The sequence below is a fragment of the Rhinolophus sinicus genome, chromosome X (assembly GCF_036562045.2).
Source record: "Rhinolophus sinicus isolate RSC01 chromosome X, ASM3656204v1, whole genome shotgun sequence".
In the NCBI taxonomy this organism is placed as follows: Eukaryota; Metazoa; Chordata; class Mammalia; order Chiroptera; family Rhinolophidae; genus Rhinolophus; species Rhinolophus sinicus.
Genome location: NC_133768.1, coordinates 1,102,657 through 1,119,853, shown reverse-complemented (window position 1 = coordinate 1,119,853; position 17,197 = coordinate 1,102,657). Strand labels below are relative to the sequence as shown.

Below are 17,197 nucleotides of genomic sequence, written 5' to 3'. Positions count from 1 at the left end.
GAAGCAAGAATGTACGGTGGGGTAAAGACAGTCTATTCAATAAATGGTGCTGGGAAACTTGGACAGACACATGCAAAAAGATGAAGCTGGATCACCTCCTTACACCACATACAAAAATAAATTCAAAATGGCTTAAAGATTTAAATGTAAGATCTGAAACCATAAAATTCCTAGAAGAAAATATAGGAAGAAACTTCACAGACATTACCGAGTAAGATTTTTACTGATATATCCCATGAGAAATAAGAGAAAAATAAACATGTGGGATTACATCAAACTAAAAAGCTTTTTCACAGCAAAGGAAACCATCAATAAAACAAAAAGGGATCCTACTGAATGGGGAAAGATATTTGCCAATGATATATCTGATAAGGGGTTAATATCACAAATTTATAAAAAACTCACTCAACTCAACTCCAAAAAAAGAAACAACCCAATTAAAAAATGGGCAGAGGACATGAAGAGACATTTTTCTAACAAGGACATACAGATGGCAAACAAACATATGAAGAAATGTTCAACCTCACTAACCATCAGAGAAATGCAAATAAAAACCACAATGAGATACCACCTCACCCCAGTCAAAATGGCTATCATCAATAAATCAACAAACAACAAGTGCTGGCGTGGATGCGGAGAAAAGGAAATGCTGGTGCACTGTTGGTGGGAATGTAGATTGGTGCAGCCACTATGGAAAACAGTTTGGAGGTATCTCAAAAATCTGAAAATGGAACTACCTTATGATCCAGCAATCCCATTCCTAGGTATCTATCCGGAGAAATCCAAAACTCCAATTCAAAAATCTTTATGCACTCCTATGTTTATTGCAGCACTATACACAATAGCCAAGACCTGGAAACAACCGAAATGCCCATCAGTAGATGACTGGATTAAGAAACTGGTACATTTATACAATGGAGTATTACGCAGCCATAAAGAAGAAAGAAATCTTACCATTTGCAACAACATGGATGGACCTAGAGAACATTATGTTAAATGAAATAAGTCAGAAAGAGAAAGACAAATACCATATGATCTCACTTATATGCGGAATCTAAAGAAAAGAATAAGTGAATGAACTAATCAGAGACAGTTTTGGAAACATGGAGGAAAAACTGAGGGTTGCTAGAGGGGCGGGGCGGTGGGGATAAGGGGAAGGTGAGAGGTTTAGAAAATAGTCGGTAACCACAAGATGGTCATGGGGTTTTGAAAATTAATTTGGGGAACGTACAGAGGGATAGTGGATGGGGGCGGTGGGTTCACACAGTGTGAGGGATATAAATGATAAATGTCTAAGTTTTGCTTTGTCTTGTGCACCTGAAACTAATAAAATAATAAATAAATAAATAAATAAAAAATAAAAAAGAAAGAAGTAATTGGCAGCCAGATCAAGGTAGTTGTGAGAATGTTCCAATAGAGGTATTAGTTTACTAGCTAAAAACTCCCTCACAGACAGTGCCCTGTGAGCTGCTGCATTGTCGTGATACAGGAGCCATGAATTGTTGGTGAAAAGTTCAGGTCATCTAATTTTTCCACACAGCCTGTTCAACACTTCCAAATAGTAAACTGGTTAACTGTCCAGTTGGTACAAATTCATAATGAACTATCTTTCAGATATAAAATAAAGGTTAGCAACACTGTGGCAACAATTTCGTGAGCTTAATTTTCAGAACTCATGAGCATTTTAGTACCAGAAAAAAGATTCTGATGTTTATCCAGTTTAAGTCCAGTTGTATATTGTTCTTTCTTTAAAAATTAAAATTTATTGGTGTGATAACTATTAGTACATTTATTTAAGTTTCATATGTACAGTTCTGTAATACATCATCTATATATCAAATTGTGTATTCACCACTCAGAGTCAGTTCTCCTTTTTTTTTTAATTAAAGTTTATTGGTGTGACATATGTTACTAAAGTTACATAGATTTCAGGTGTGCAATTCTATAATACATCATCTATATATCACATTGTGTGTTCACCACCCAGAATTACTTCTCTTTTCATCACCATATATTTGATCCCTTTTCCCTCATCTACCACCTCCTTCTCCCCTTACCTTCTGGTAACCACTAAACTATTCTCTGTATCTATGAGTTTTTGTTTGTGTGTTTCTGGGTCTTGTTCCTTTGTGGCTTTCAGTTTTATATCCCACATATCAGTGAAATCGTATGGTTCTCAACTTTTTAACTTATTTCTCATATCATAATAATGTCAATATCCACCCATGTTGTCTCAAATGGTATTATTTCATCTTTTCTTATGGCAGAAGAGTTTTCTATTGTGTATATATACCATATCTTCTTTATGCAATCATCTAACTTTGCTTGTTTGCATGTCTTGGCCACCATGACCAAAGCTGCAGTGAACATCGGAGCACATATGTCTTTACAGATAAATATTTTCAGATTTTGAGAGTAGATACCTAGGAGAGGGATTGCTGGGTCATATGGTAAATCTATTCTTAATTATTTTTTTTTAATTTATTTTTTAAATTTATTGGGGTGACAATTGTTAGTAAAATTACATAGATTTCAGGTGTACAATTCTGTATTACATCATCTGTAAATCCCATTGTGTGTTCACAACCGAGTCAGTTCTCCTTCTATCACCATATATTTGATCCCCCATACCCTCATCTCCCACCCCCCACTCAAAAAATTAAGAATGGTGGTATTCTTAATTTTTTTAGGAACATCCATAATGCCTTCCATTGCGGCTGCAACACTCTGCATTCCCACCAACAGTGTATGATGGTTCCTTTTTCTCCACAACCTCTCCAACACTTTTTATTATTTGTCTTCTTGATGATAGCCATCCTAACTGGTGTGAGGTGATATCTCCTTGTGGTTTTTATATGCATTTTTCTTATGATTAGTGATGTTGAGCATCTTTTCATGTTTATTGGCAATCTATATGTCCTCTTTGGAGAAATGTCTCTTCAGGTCCTCGCCCATTTTTACTTGGATTGTTTGATTTTGTTGTTGTTGTTGTTGTTGTGTTATATGTGTTCCTTATATATTTTGGATATTTGTCCCTTATCTGACGTGTTGTTTGCAAATATGTTCTCTCATTCTGCTAGTTGCCTTTTTATTTTGTTGTTGATTTCTTTTGCTGTGCAGAAGCTTTTTAGTTTGATACAGACCCATTCTTTTATTGTAGATTTTACTTTCCTTGCCTTTGAGGTCAAATTCATTAAAAGCCTCTTTGAACCCAAGATCCGTAAGTTTACTATCTACATTTTCTTCTATGCAGTTCATTGTTTCAGGTCTTACGTTGAGGTCTTTAATCCATTGTGCATTAATTTTGGTACATGGTGACAGACAGCAGTATAGTTCCATTCCATTGCATGTGGCATTCCAGTTCTCCCAGCACCATTTTGAAGAGGCTGTCTTCTCTCCATTGTATTTTTTTCGCTCCTTTTTCAAAAAGTATCTGTCCATATTTATGTGGGTTTATTTCTGGGCTCTCAATTCTATTTCATTATTCTGTGTATATGTTTTTCTGCCAGAACCACACTATTTTGATTATTTTTGCTATGAAGTCAAGCAGTGTTATATATCCAGTATTATTCTATTTTTAAGGATTTCTTTGGCTTGTTTCCATAGAAAACTGATTATTTTTTGTTCTATTTCTTTAAAAAATGCCATTGGGCTTTTTGATGGGGATTTCATTAAATCTGTATATTGTTTTGGGTAACATGGCCATTTTAAACATGTTGAATTTTCCAATCCATGAACACATAACATCTTTCCATTTCTTTGTGTCATCTTTAATTTATTTAAAAATGACTTAGACTTTAAGTGTGTAGGGCTTTTATGGCTTTGGTTAAGTTTATTTCTAGGTATTTTATTCTTTTTGTTGCAGTTGCAGGAGGAATTGTTTGTTTGTTTGTTTTATTTCTTTTTCTGAGATTTCATTGTTAGTATATAGGAATGCCGTGGATTTTTTGTAAGTTGCTTTTATAGCTGTCAACTTGACTGTATTCATTCTTAATGTAGTGAATTTGGAAAGTACATGTTTATGTCTTATTTCTTATTAATCTTGTTTATTTTAGCTATTCCATAATTTTCTCTTTTTTGGAGGGGGAATAATTAAATAATCTAATCAGGCTGTTTGCAATGGAAGCCAACTAGGTGCCCTCCTGAAAAGCTAATTAGATTGCCTGTTAGCAAGCAGCATTTTTTCCTATCATATGGAATATTGTGACTAAAAGAATTACTATTTCTCCATCTGAGAATGATGTTGTGTTGACATTATTGTATATAAGTACCAGTTAACAATTCAGTTTGGAGAAAAATAACAACTAATTCTCTTACCAGATGTGTCATACATACCAGGCACCAAGTACTTTAAGTAGTTTATGCATTGTGTGATTTCTTACAGTAACTGCATAAAGTAGGTGACCTTGTTAGTCTTTATAGGTTAGGGAACATGATTCATCAAGGGGCAGAATTTGTCCATGAGCATCCACTGTGCCAGGGTTTAACACTTAAGAAATATGTGGAAATTTAATGAGGAGAAAAAAATTGTCCAGGAATTTATGTGTGTATGATGAAAGCATTTAATAGTTTGATGTCCTTATCCATTTTTCGATGATAGCTTGGGCCCAATTTTTAATGTGGAGCAGAACAGGAAATATAAAACCATTGATAGGGCAGCTCACCAAGGATGGTACTGGGTAGGTAGTCAGTTGGGATCATTCTTGCAGGTGCAGGAAGGTTTATAAGGTGCTACAAATAGATGCTTCTCAAGCAGATGGACATAAAGACCCAGTGTTATTAGTTATAATTGTATTAGCAGGAAAAACAGGAAAGGAAATTATTGCAGTTTGTCTTATATCTCACCACCAATAGTGTACCCTTTTTTATTAAGTGTCAGAAGAAATTGTGTTTCTCCTACAGGATATTGATAAAGTGTTCAACTACAAGGGACTGCAGCAACAGCTGGTTGCCAAACTTCAGCAAACAACACAGCTAATAAAAGAAATTGATGGTAAACATCAAAGGGAGAGACAGTCTGCAAGTTCTATTTCTTAAAAAAAATACTGAATTGTAACCAAAGCCATTTATAACGGTTGAACTCATTCAGTATTTTACATAGACGTGAGTTATGCATAATGGATTTTCACTGTCTAGATTGAGAAACATTACAATATATGCTGTATTTTATTTCTGATAGTATTTTCATATAAAAATGTACTGTAATTTTTATATCAACTTGGTGGTATCATTTGCACATGCTTTACTTTTCTTGTGTGGAGTATTAACTTGATTTTTAGATAATGCTCACCAGGTTCAAAATAGTGACAATTATTTGACAAGCTAGACATGTCGAGCTACAGGTAATTAGAATTCATACCATGTATACCAATAATGAGTAACTACACTGGTATAATTTTGTCATAAAATTTAACAGAATTCTGTTTCCCAGTCATGTCACAGTGTCTCTTGAGTGTATGCTCAGAGTAATTTACCTGTTAATAATTATAAACATAGTGAAATCCCCCATAGTAGTGTACACATAATAAAGTATATATGGTTAATTTAAATAAGTAAAGAATGAATGTAATAATGTGGACTATTCCATCCAGTGTGTCATTCGAGTTGCCTAGTCTTTGTGGTAAAGCGTGGTATGGAATACATAGTTCCTGAGTCTTCCTCGTAATGTGAACAACTCGTACTAAGTGTGAGTCTGAGCTTACATAGGTACATTTTCACAACGTGGACCTTTTAGTGCATGCCAATAGTATGGTCTATTGCACAACTGAAGAAACAGTTGCCATTTTTGACTTGGAGTACACAGTAAACACATGCACACACGTACACACCTATATATATTACATGTGTGTACTTTCTGTTTGGATCAAGTAACTTTAAGGCTTGTTTAGACTATGTGTATGATTTTGCTTCAGAAATTCAAGGACTGAATTTCAGAACTGTCTACTATGCAAGTTCACTATATAATTTTCTTTAAAACTCACCTATTCTTTGCTCTCTGCAGCTTTTGAAAAAGTAGTCCAAAACATGATCTCCATTCTGATGGTTTTGCTCCATACCCTTTCTACAAGCCTCACCTCAATTCTCCCAGAGTGAAGAGGCTTCTGAACCACTCAGATAATGTCAAGATTCGTAGCTTTTTGTGGGTTTTGTTTGTTTGTTTCCTTCTAACTGCAGGTTTCTAATTTCATCTCAATCACAACTGAACCCTAAATTTCTTAAGCCTTATTAAACTCCTAGGATACTTTTTTCCTTAATCTTAATCTTTAAACAGTTTGAAGGTTATTCCTACATTCCTGTGCACTCACAAGTGTTACAGATCGAAGATAGAGGTGATTGACTTTTGTTATTAGGATGTTTCACCCCCTGAGCTGTGGTTCTTTCTAAAATAATGCAGCGAAGGGTTGAATCTACATATCTGGCCATTTGACATTTTAGTCATATGTGTAATTACTGTTAATACTTTGCCTAGTACATTGCCAGAATGTTTCTGTTTTCTAGTTATTAAAAGAAGCAACAGAATTGAGGCCCATATATGAAGAAATGAAACATCAAGAAGTACAGTTAAAATAGCAGGTAACTTGACAACAGAAGTTAGAAGGATTTTTTTGTCTCCTTGTTTCAAGGCAGTGCCAGCTAGAATGGAAGAATAGGTCTCTTGTCCTCTTGGTATTTTCCTCTTGATTTTGTCTGACTAACTCCTGGTGATTTAACAAAGACTGTTCTTGACTTTAACAATATAAATCATGTGTCCCAGGAAACCCCTCATTCCAAGGAAATCAGGATGGCTTGTCAGCCTATTTCAGTGTGACCTTTCTACCATTCTACATATTTTTCTCTACAATCATTCAAATTTTGTTCTACGAGGAAAATAAAGCAGGCAGAAAGTGCATATTTTGTTCTATAAGTAGTTTAAAAAACTGCATATGCGTACACAGGTCCAGTTCTTGGTAAGTGTGTGAGTGTGTGTGTGTGTGTGTGTGTGTGTGATATTTAATGTAAGAACTCCCTTAAATAGTTTTAAAGTACACTACCACTTGAAGACTAGCACACAACTCCTTTGAGTGCATGTTCCTTTTTGCCCCTAGCCCCCCACCAACTCCTTTTCTGAGGGGGAAGGAAAAGGTGAGTCTGCATTGTGTATTCAGTTAGCATATTTTCCACCTAGAATAAAAATTCCTTGATGGTGGATTTAAAGAAAAATTGATGTTTCTACCTGTTGTAGCTTTTTATCAACTGTACTCCCCCTAAATTCTTTCTCCTCCAACCAAACCGTTCTTTGGCTTCTGCTATGTTACCATTCTACTTCAAGGAAAGAGATATCCTTGATGGCTCGCAAAGAACTGTACAGATAGGACCCTTAAAGGAATGCTCTTTTTCCTAGAACAAGTTTTCAAATGTAAGGAGAAGCCCTGGTGCATAAAGCATTGTGGTTATTTGAAACTTAGTTACGTCACTACTCTTTAGCTCTTATTATGGTTGATGGGATGGAGCTAGTAAATATTTATACATTTTAAGCATTTACACTTAGATTAAACGAACAAAATTTGTAAATATCAATGCATTTCCATGCATTTCAGTCAGTTACAAGAATTTTACCCATCCTGTGGCTGTTGACACATTTAGTATGCATTTGTTCCTATTATTATTGCATGTAAGAAGTCACGGTTGGTTAGCCATATTACATTCTTTTCAACATCTTTGGGATTTTGAAACTGCTTACCTGAAACTCAGAATATTTTATGCTTTTTTCTTTTCTCTAGATTTCTCTTTATATGGATAAGTTTGAAGATTTCCAGACTATCCTGACAAGGAAGACTGAACTCTGTACAACCTTCAGACAGGAAGTTGAAAAAGTATTTCCATATTTACATATTTAGAGTAGAATACTGCTACTAAATTTGTATGTCATTATTTTAAGCTTAATTACCAGTTGGATGTGTCTATATTGATCTGGTATGATTTTAACTTTATCTTTTCTAATGCTCCACTGGCATATTGAGGTATGGTGCCCTGAAATTGTCCCAAGTTACTAATTATCTCAATACTTTCAACATTCTATCATTGTTAAATAGAATTCTTCTATTAAACACAGTTTGTTGTTAGAAGCAGATTAAACAAAGAAACATCACTTCAGATGATCTCTCCCCAGGTCTTTCCCAAAGAGCTGTGTAAATTATTTTTTCAGGATCCAGGCCAAGGAAATTAATGACATATTTTGATTCAAACAGAATGTCCCTGAGGATCTAAGCTGCCTAAAATATCTTTACTCTTTTAAATTTCGTATTTGTACATACAACATTACCAGGACATCCATATAGAATTTAAAAACTTGTTGTTAATATTTGGTGTGAGAAATGGTTTGGGTCATTCCAGATCAGAATATGGGCTAAAAGGAAATTGCAAAGAATCTGGTTATCTCCATCAGTCCTGAAATAAACAGGAGCACCTTGGTTTGGACCATGGACTCTAGCACTGAGATCTGTGACTTCCTTGGGGCAGGCTATTTACTTTGGCGTTTCCCCTTAAAAATTGCCATTTTAAAAACTGGAGGTCATTAGGAACAGTGGGGTCTGGCGTTTGTAAGCTGTCAGTAGATTGTAGTCATCATTATTTTCAGGTCTTACATAGTGGTTGACAGCACATACTTGTTAGTGAAATTTCTTGGATTAATAACTATTCTTGCATAATTTATTGTAGACCATTGAGAAGTTGTTTAGCATTTCTGTTTCTTCATTGCTAAAAATGAGAACAACAAAAGTATCTGCTGTATTTGAGGCAGTGCTTGGTCATGTTAAGTGCTGTAATTACCACGTGTGGGTATTTGTAGACCCAGTAATGTGGAAAGGTCAGTGAGCCTGAGCAGATTAGTTCTGCCTGCCAGTCCTTTCAGGTGAGGCTTCAATGAGGGTGAACAGTGAAAGTGTGAGCTGGACTCGAGCACACACGTGGTATTGAGAAAGGAGCTCCGTTTTGAGAGAGGGGCTCCCCAGTTTCCTATCCTTCTGGAGAATCCTCTGGACTGGAACACATTCCTCTTTGCTGATGACTATAAAGATCCCTGTACGTTAGCACTCTTCCCAGGCCTTCCATATCCTCTTCCCATGGCCTTTGTCTCACTCTGCCTTGTAGTACAGTTTTGTGGGTGATTACCCATAGCATAGGGCTTTGGCTCTGTCTTATCCTTGTTTTCTTAACAGTGCCTGGCTCAGAATCCCTACTTGGGACAAAGGTGGTAGAGGAATATTGCAAACTAAGGTGATTGATGGGCATAGCTGAATCTTACTCTCAAGTTCTGAAAATTGGGATCTTGTACCATTGGATTAAGAACAGTGCCCTTAATTTTGGGTTAATTTGATTTTTAACAGAATCTGAAGTAAAATGTATGTGTGGCTGGTGAAGATGCCTAAGCTAAGGATTTAGTAATTTTAACATCACTTTCCTTCTCACTTACCTGAATTATCCTGCCTCTAGTTCTGATACTAATGTGGTTTTATTCTGAATCTATCCTTCCAAGGATCTGATGGATTTGTTTAATTCTTTCCAGAAAAGTCAAGAACATAGACTTTTTTGTTTTTAATACATGTAGGGAGATATTTTGTGTATAACTTTTCTGTAGTAGGTTAGTATTGGTTTCCTGATAAAAGTGTTCTTACTTTTCCTATCACATCTGTATTTTCTTAGAACTATTTAGCTATGTATAAAGAAGGCTGCTTAGCAGTTTTGCAGTTTTAGGGTGTACATCTTCCACAGCTATATTGCCTATCTGCCATATTTTCCCCTTCATTTCCTTGTCCGTTCAATGTGTCTCTTCATGTGTTCATTATTTCATCATATAATCAACCAGCTCTTTGCATATAATTATCATAATTAAATTTAGATTTATTATGACAGTGGCTCCCTATGTGAAAACTAAAACTAATTTAAAATCTCTAGTCCACTAATATAAAAAGAGAAAATACAGAAGTTATTATAGTTTTTTTTCCAGTAGCTCATTTAAATGCCAAGTGAAAAAAGCTCGGTCTTGGGCTATGAAATAAGCATAGCATGTTTAATCAGGTTAGGTTTTTTACAATATTTTTATCACTGGATAAATTGACATGACCTCAAGTCTTGACTTTCTCAGAGTTGTGGCAGAATACGTATATGAAGATGTCATTTGTAAAGAAAGTGTGATGGATTGCAGGCGACTCATTGGACAACCCGGTAATGTTTATATGATAAAAACAGCTATACTGCTTTAGTTTCAGGTTAGAACAGATGTCCAAATGAAAAAGCAAAATCAGTACGTAGGTACCTACATTTAGAATGGGGAATTTCCTGCATTTCATAGTTTTGTTCTATATTTTCCTGGGTGGTTTTAGTGTTCCTCTCATACTCGTGAACTAAAATGGGTGATAATGGAAAATTTTTTAATAGAAAAAAGAGCCCAGAGTGGAACAAACTTACTTATCAATTCCCTCCACTGACCATGAAAATCAAGAGGCCAGACAGTGAAGGGAAAATAAGGTACAGGAAATCTAACAAATTTCATTTCTGTGCCCAAATTAGCAAAACCAAACAAACCCTATCAATGTTTTATAAGCATCTCCTTCAGCTGCTGAATGATATATTGGACCCATTTCTTTGAGAGGAAGTAAAGGTATGTCAAGTATACTTTCACTTCAAATGAATACTAGTGGTCATACTTCAGCAGGACCCTTTGCTTGTAACTTCTTCACGTTTTATGAAGGTAGTGTGTGGTACTCCACACTTCCTTTGGGCACTTGTTTTGTGTGGAAGGTCAATCCACAGTGTGGATTGAAAGCAGCGTGGTTGACAGCTCTTGCTCTACTGATTTGGGTGAATTAACAATACAAGATCATAAAAGGATCTGGATTGTTTGGGAAGCTTGTGGTTTCCTTTCAGAATTTTCCCTCTGGTTATGAAATTAGGGAAGGTGCGAAAAAATACACAACCTGAAGTGTTCCCTTTTAAATGGTTCTCTAACATTTCCGGTATCTACTATATTCCAGAACAGGGCTGCTTTCATACTACAACTTGATTTGAGTGAGTCCTTAAATACTTGCTCTCTGGTCCTTTGTTTGCAACCCTTGTATGAAAACACTGTAGCTTGCCCAGAAGTAGTTTAAATGCTAAGATCAGTAAAATTGTGTTTCTTGCACCAATTTTGTGAAAACTTTTGGAGTTGAAAATCTGTAGTGGAAGTGCATTCCAATGTATAGAAAAAACATGGATCTAGACTATCAGACCGTTTCATCTTCAAATGTATACGAGTACATTCTGTGTTTATGAAATGTGCAGTTTTTATTTATGTTTGAAACACTTACATTACACCTGGTTATCACGCTACATTTTTCGGGTGTTGCGTAAAAATCTGCTTCACACTGTAAATAAAAATAACTGGAGAAAAAAAATGCAGTACTAAATTCACATCTTTCATGGAGATACAGAATTGATGAGACAGTCTTATTTTGCTTGTAAAAGATATTTTCTAGACATTTTTCATTAATATGAATATTATTTTATGTACTATGTTAAGGTTTAGTAAATACGTAATGATTAACAGTCTCTGTGTATTCTTTATATTTAATGTGTTTGGAACTGTGTCACAGCAATTAATTTCAAAGAAAATTGTTATAAATAGCTGATATTTCAAATCTTAAACCATGGTCAATTATTGCACAGAATTTCAATAAGCAGGACACTGTGATTTGTTGACAGAAGTCATTTTATTCAGCCAGAACACTGTGGGCATCTTTTTACCCCATTCAATTTTAGAGATTTCTATGATGTAATTTGTGGCAAGGTGTAGAAAACAAGACAAAGAAACCAAAAGTCATAGACACAGATGACAGGCTAGTGACTACCAGAAGATGAGGGAGGAGGGGGTTGGTACAAAAGGTTAAAATGTGTCACATATATGAGGGCACTTGGATATAGAATTTCAGGGACTTTTTATTGCATTATTAGGTTGGTGCAAAAGTAATTGTGGTTTTCGCTTTTTTAACCTTTTGAACCACAATTACTTTTGCACCAATCTAATAGTTGTTAATGAGCACTTACTTCCCTCTAATCCTATAAAGGCAAGAAAGCAAGTTTTTATGTTGCAGGTGAACAGCCTGGGAGGAAGTTACTATAGCTCTCCCACTTACGGTACACTTTAAAAGACAGATGTCAAGAGTAACATCACTGGGGGATTACATGGCGTGAGGTGACTCTCTTGCAATCTTCCCTGGAATTGATAAAAATTTAACAGCTATAATTCCACAAAGGATTCCCTGTGCAGCAGACAGGCAAGATTAAGAGATGTGCAACTGAAATTATCTAAAGGTGGGCAAAGTGGGTGAGCGCAGAAGGAGGGAAAGAGGAAGTGCTGAGATATGGGCCACAGGGCTGAAGAACACATATCGAGGTCGTTACCTGAACTTCCTGTAATCGAGCTACATGAGTCTTGGAAGAAGGAAGCATTAAGATTGCTAGTGCTCCCCTTATGGCCCACGGACCCGCATGAGGGATCAGTATATAACATGGCTGAACCCACCGCTCATAGCAGAGACCTCAGAGCAAAGACTCGGTGAAGAAGGGTGAGAATGTCGGTATAAGCCCTCACTGCCAATCGGAGGTCAGAAGGCATAGGCACGGAGCCTAGCTGACCCCTGCCTACCCTCCAGGAGCTGGCACCACCCCAACCTCCCCAGTGTTAGAAGTGGAATAGTAGCAGTGTCAGATCAAAAAGAAAAAAGAAAAATAGAACATTTCCAGTTCGGAGAACTGGCACAGCCAGAGACCCATGGTTCACCTAGTTCTGGCAAAAGGCAGGGAGCCTGAGGTGCAGGACTGACTGTGCTGGTGGTGGCTGCCATTGCAGAGAGCCACCTCTCGCAACCCACCCCACCCTTGCCCTCACATATCTGGGTGGATCCCTGCAGGGGTAAACAGATGCTGAAACACACAGGCCATGAAACGGGTGCAGGAAGAGCATTGCAATTTCAGAAGCACTCCCCTTACATGGAGGCAGTGCCTTGAGACCCAGCCACCTGGTACCAGAGGAGAAACCCATCTTCCAGGGAAACTCCCTCCCCCATTGTGTGAGAAACAGCAACAGTGCAGAGAAAATATTACACTACATCATGAGAGAATAAAAGGCTGCAGTTGGAGAGAAAATAAAACATTCTGCCAAAACCTATTGGAAAGGACGAGAAAGACCTCTGCCTATCAGCCTATTGCAGAACTGACTCCTGTACATACCTAGGAAGTGAAATATTTCATTAATTGCCATGAAAAACCAAAGAAACAAGACTTCTCAGAAAGAAAATGAAAAGTCTCCAGAAAATTAAGACATGGAGATATGTGACTTAAATGACACAGAATTCAAGATTGCAGTTCTGAAAAAACTCAATGAGATGCAAGAAACGACAGGCAGTTTAATGAACTCAGAAACACAAAGAACAAAATTGAACTTTGTAACAAAGAAATTGAAGTTTTAAAAAGAACCAAATAGAATTTCTGGAGATTAAGAGCACAATAAAATAAATGAAGATTAAAATAGCCAGCTTAGGTAATAGAGCTGACCAGATGGCAGGAAGAATCAGTGACATTGAAGACAGAAATCTGGAAATGACACAGATGGAACAAGAGAATGACTTGAGAGTTAAAAGAGATGAAATAAATCTACAAGAACTTTCTGACTCCATTAGAAACAGCAATATAGGAATAATGGGCATACCAGAAGGAGAAGAAAGGGAGAAGGGAACAGAGAATATACTCAAACAAATAGTCAATGAGAACTTCCCAAATTCTGGAAAGAACTGGATCCTTATATCCAAGAGAAAATAGAACACCTAATTATCTCAATCCCAGCAGGCCTTCTCCAAGACACATTGTATTAAAGCTATCAAAAATTAATGGCAAAGAAAGAATCCTCAAGACAGCCAGGGAAAAGGAGATGGTAACCTACAAAAGAAAGCCCATTAGATTATATCATCAAATTTTTCAGCAGGTACAAGTCAGAAAGGAGAGGAATCAAGTATTCAAATTATCAAAATAGGAAGTATGAGCCACAAATAATATATCCAGCAAAGATATCCTTTAGGTATGAAGGAGGAATGAAGACATTTCCAGATATACAGAAGCTGAGGGGATTTTCTAACACATGACTGCGCTACAAGAAATACTGAAGGAGGCTATCTGACCTGAAACAAAAAAGCAAAAGAATACAAAACCATGAGTAGTATATGAACAGACAGAAGAAGGAAATGACAACCTCTACACCAAATAGGACACTATACATTTACACATAACATACAGAGTAAATAAGTGGGGAAAAAACTAATTAAGAAACAGGAAAGAGACAATTTGGTACTGCAGCACAAAAATCAACTCACATTATAAGTAGGGATAACTTGTGACATCAAAAACATAAAAGGGGACAGTGTAAAGATCTGATCCAAGACAAGGGAATAGAGAAGGGAAGCATGCTGAAGCAAATGGAATACTCTAAATATGAAAATTTCTTTTACAAAAACGTAACACTAAACATGAAAAAAATCCAGAACTGAAATATGTAACATTAAAATAAGAAAAACAGAGGGTAACACCCTAGAATACCACCACACTGAAATAATAGCAACAAAAACACAAAGAAGCAATGCAGACACTGTCCTATCAGAAAACCAGAGATAAAATGAGAGGACATACTCATATATTAAAAATCACCCTAAATTTAAATTTAACTGAACTCACCAATGAAATGGCACAGAGTAGCAAATTGCATCAAAAAAACTAAACCCAAATATATGCTGCCTCCAAGAGACACATCTCATCTACAAGGACAAATATAGACTCAAAGTGAAAGGGTGGAAACTCACACTCCAAGCAAATGGTATTCAGGGAAAAGCAGCAGTCAAACTGATATCAGATGAAACAGACTTCAGGATAAAATAAAATAACGAGACAAAGACAAACATTTCATAACAATGAAGGGGACTATACAACAATAACATAACAGTTACCAATATTTATGCCCCCAATCCGGGAGCACTGAAATATAGACGGAAACTATTAACAGAACGAAAAGGAGAAACTGACCAAAACACAATTATGGTAATGGTAGGGGAACCTAAATATAGCATTGACAGCTATGGAGAGGCCATCCAAACAGAAAACAAAGAAATATGAGCCCGAAATGACACATTAGATTAAATGGACAAAATGACATTTATAGAGCACTTCATTACTATACACTCTTTTCTAGTGTACATGGAACTTACTGAAGGTTAGACCATATATTGGGACATAAACCTAGCATCAGCAAATTTAAGAAGATTGAAATCATACCAAGCACAATCTCTGAAATCAAGGCTTTGAAATTGGATATCAACAACAAAAAGAAAGTAGGAAAAAACAAATACGTGGGTCATAAAAGTGGCTGAAGTGAGATGGGCTCCTTGAGTTTTCCTCTGGAACTTACTACAAATTGCACATCTGTTATCCATCACAGGATTCTCTGCCTATCACAGAGAACAGCTAAGAGACTCATGAGGATTACTAGAAGGGGGGAAAACCAGGTGAGCAGGGGAAGAGGGAAGGGAGTGGTGTGGACTCAGCCTGCAACAGCAGCTGAGATAACATTGGGCCTCAGGATGTGGACTGGAGATTGCAACAGCCAGGCTCTGGGCTCCTGCCCTGCACCCCACAGCTCATCTCTCCTGCCAGATCAGCATACCCAGGGTTTGTGGCAGTAACCTCAGCTGAGCTCTCCAGGTGGCCTCCCAGTCAGATAGAAAGCAGACTGCATACCTGGGCCCCTCTCCCCACTCTCCCACAGCAATCCCACCCCACCCCCTTCCAGATCCTCAAACTGGTCTCTGAATTGAGGAGTGTCAGATTACAGAGGAGTTGCAGTTCTCAGGATCTGGAAAAGGACGGTTTGCAGCTCTGACCTAGGGGCTGGGAGACAGAAGACAACTGCCTTCCCTGCCCCCACCTTTTCTGGGCTGCTCCTGGCAGGGCAATTATAACTGCAGAGACATACACAGGAGTTAGCAGCAGGTGGCAGAGGCAGCTCCAGGCTTTCAGCAGCTTAGAAATCTCCGGCCCTCCATACAAGCCCCCACCCCCCCCATGGAGGAAATGTCTTAAGACCCAGGACAGCTGCGCACGGGGAATGAAACCACCTCCCAGGGGCTGGCTGTGGTGCAATCAGTGCACGTTTGTGCAGGTGACAGCAGAAACTTCACTGAATGTAAAAACTACTAACCACATTCCATGACCCCATTCATTTAGAACTGCCATGCCATGGTCACTCTGGACACCACCTTGCAGGCTATGCATCAACAATAAAAAAAAGAGTCTTTACAGCAGAGGACAACATGGACATAGCTTGGTGGGCTTAAGCCAAGACTGCACTGCTTATTTTTTTGTTTTGGGGTTTTTTTTTTTGGCCTTTTTTTCACTTTAATATTATCATTTTATAGCATATAATATATTTAGCTAAAATATATTTAAAAAGAGAAGGGAAAACATATAATGTACATATATAACATAAATAAGTATGTATATACATATAATATATATAATGTACATATATGTATACAAAACGTATAATGTACATATATGTAACATAAATAAGTATATATATACACACATATATATATATATATATATATAAAATATAATTTCCCTTTTCTCTTTTTTTCTTTTTCTTTTCCTTTTCCTTGCCCTACTTTTCCTCCCTCTCTTCATTTCTCTGTTGATTTTTTTTTTGGTGTTGCTGTTTTTTTTTGTGTTTCTTTAGTTTTGTTTATGTTTGTATTTCTGATATTTTTGTCTGTGTTGAGTGTTGTTTGTCGGTTGTTTTTACATGTGAGTGTATTTGGTTTTTTCTTTGTTGTTGTTTTGTTGTCCTTGTGCTTGTTGGTTTGTTTTGTTCAGAAATTTCCCTACATCAGGGCCCAGCCCAAGAGGTACAAGAATCAACACACTGAGAGATCAACTGCAGACCAAACCACTGTATTACCGGGTTTGACCTACAAAGGGAATTCTCTACAAGCACAAGAGCCCATAGGGGCTAAGCCTAATCTGAGGGTTCAATCCCAACACGGCACCTCATCCACTGTGGGCCTAGCCAGTTTTCACAGCTAGTCAGCCTTGGAGTCAACCCTACCTACTGACAAGCCAAAAGCAGTTAAAGCTCAAC

At 37.0% G+C, this 17,197-nt stretch overlaps 1 protein-coding gene and 1 pseudogene across 1 annotated transcript in view; both read left to right on the top strand.

Annotated features, from left to right (window-relative positions):
• LOC141569623 (gamma-taxilin-like) overlaps nt 1–11,418 on the top strand; it is a 52,067-nt pseudogene extending 40,649 nt beyond the window's left edge.
• Nucleotides 1–17,197, top strand: part of LOC141569540 (gamma-taxilin-like) — a 300,573-nt gene that overhangs the window by 19,228 nt on the left and 264,148 nt on the right. The gene's annotated exons all lie outside the window — the stretch shown is intronic.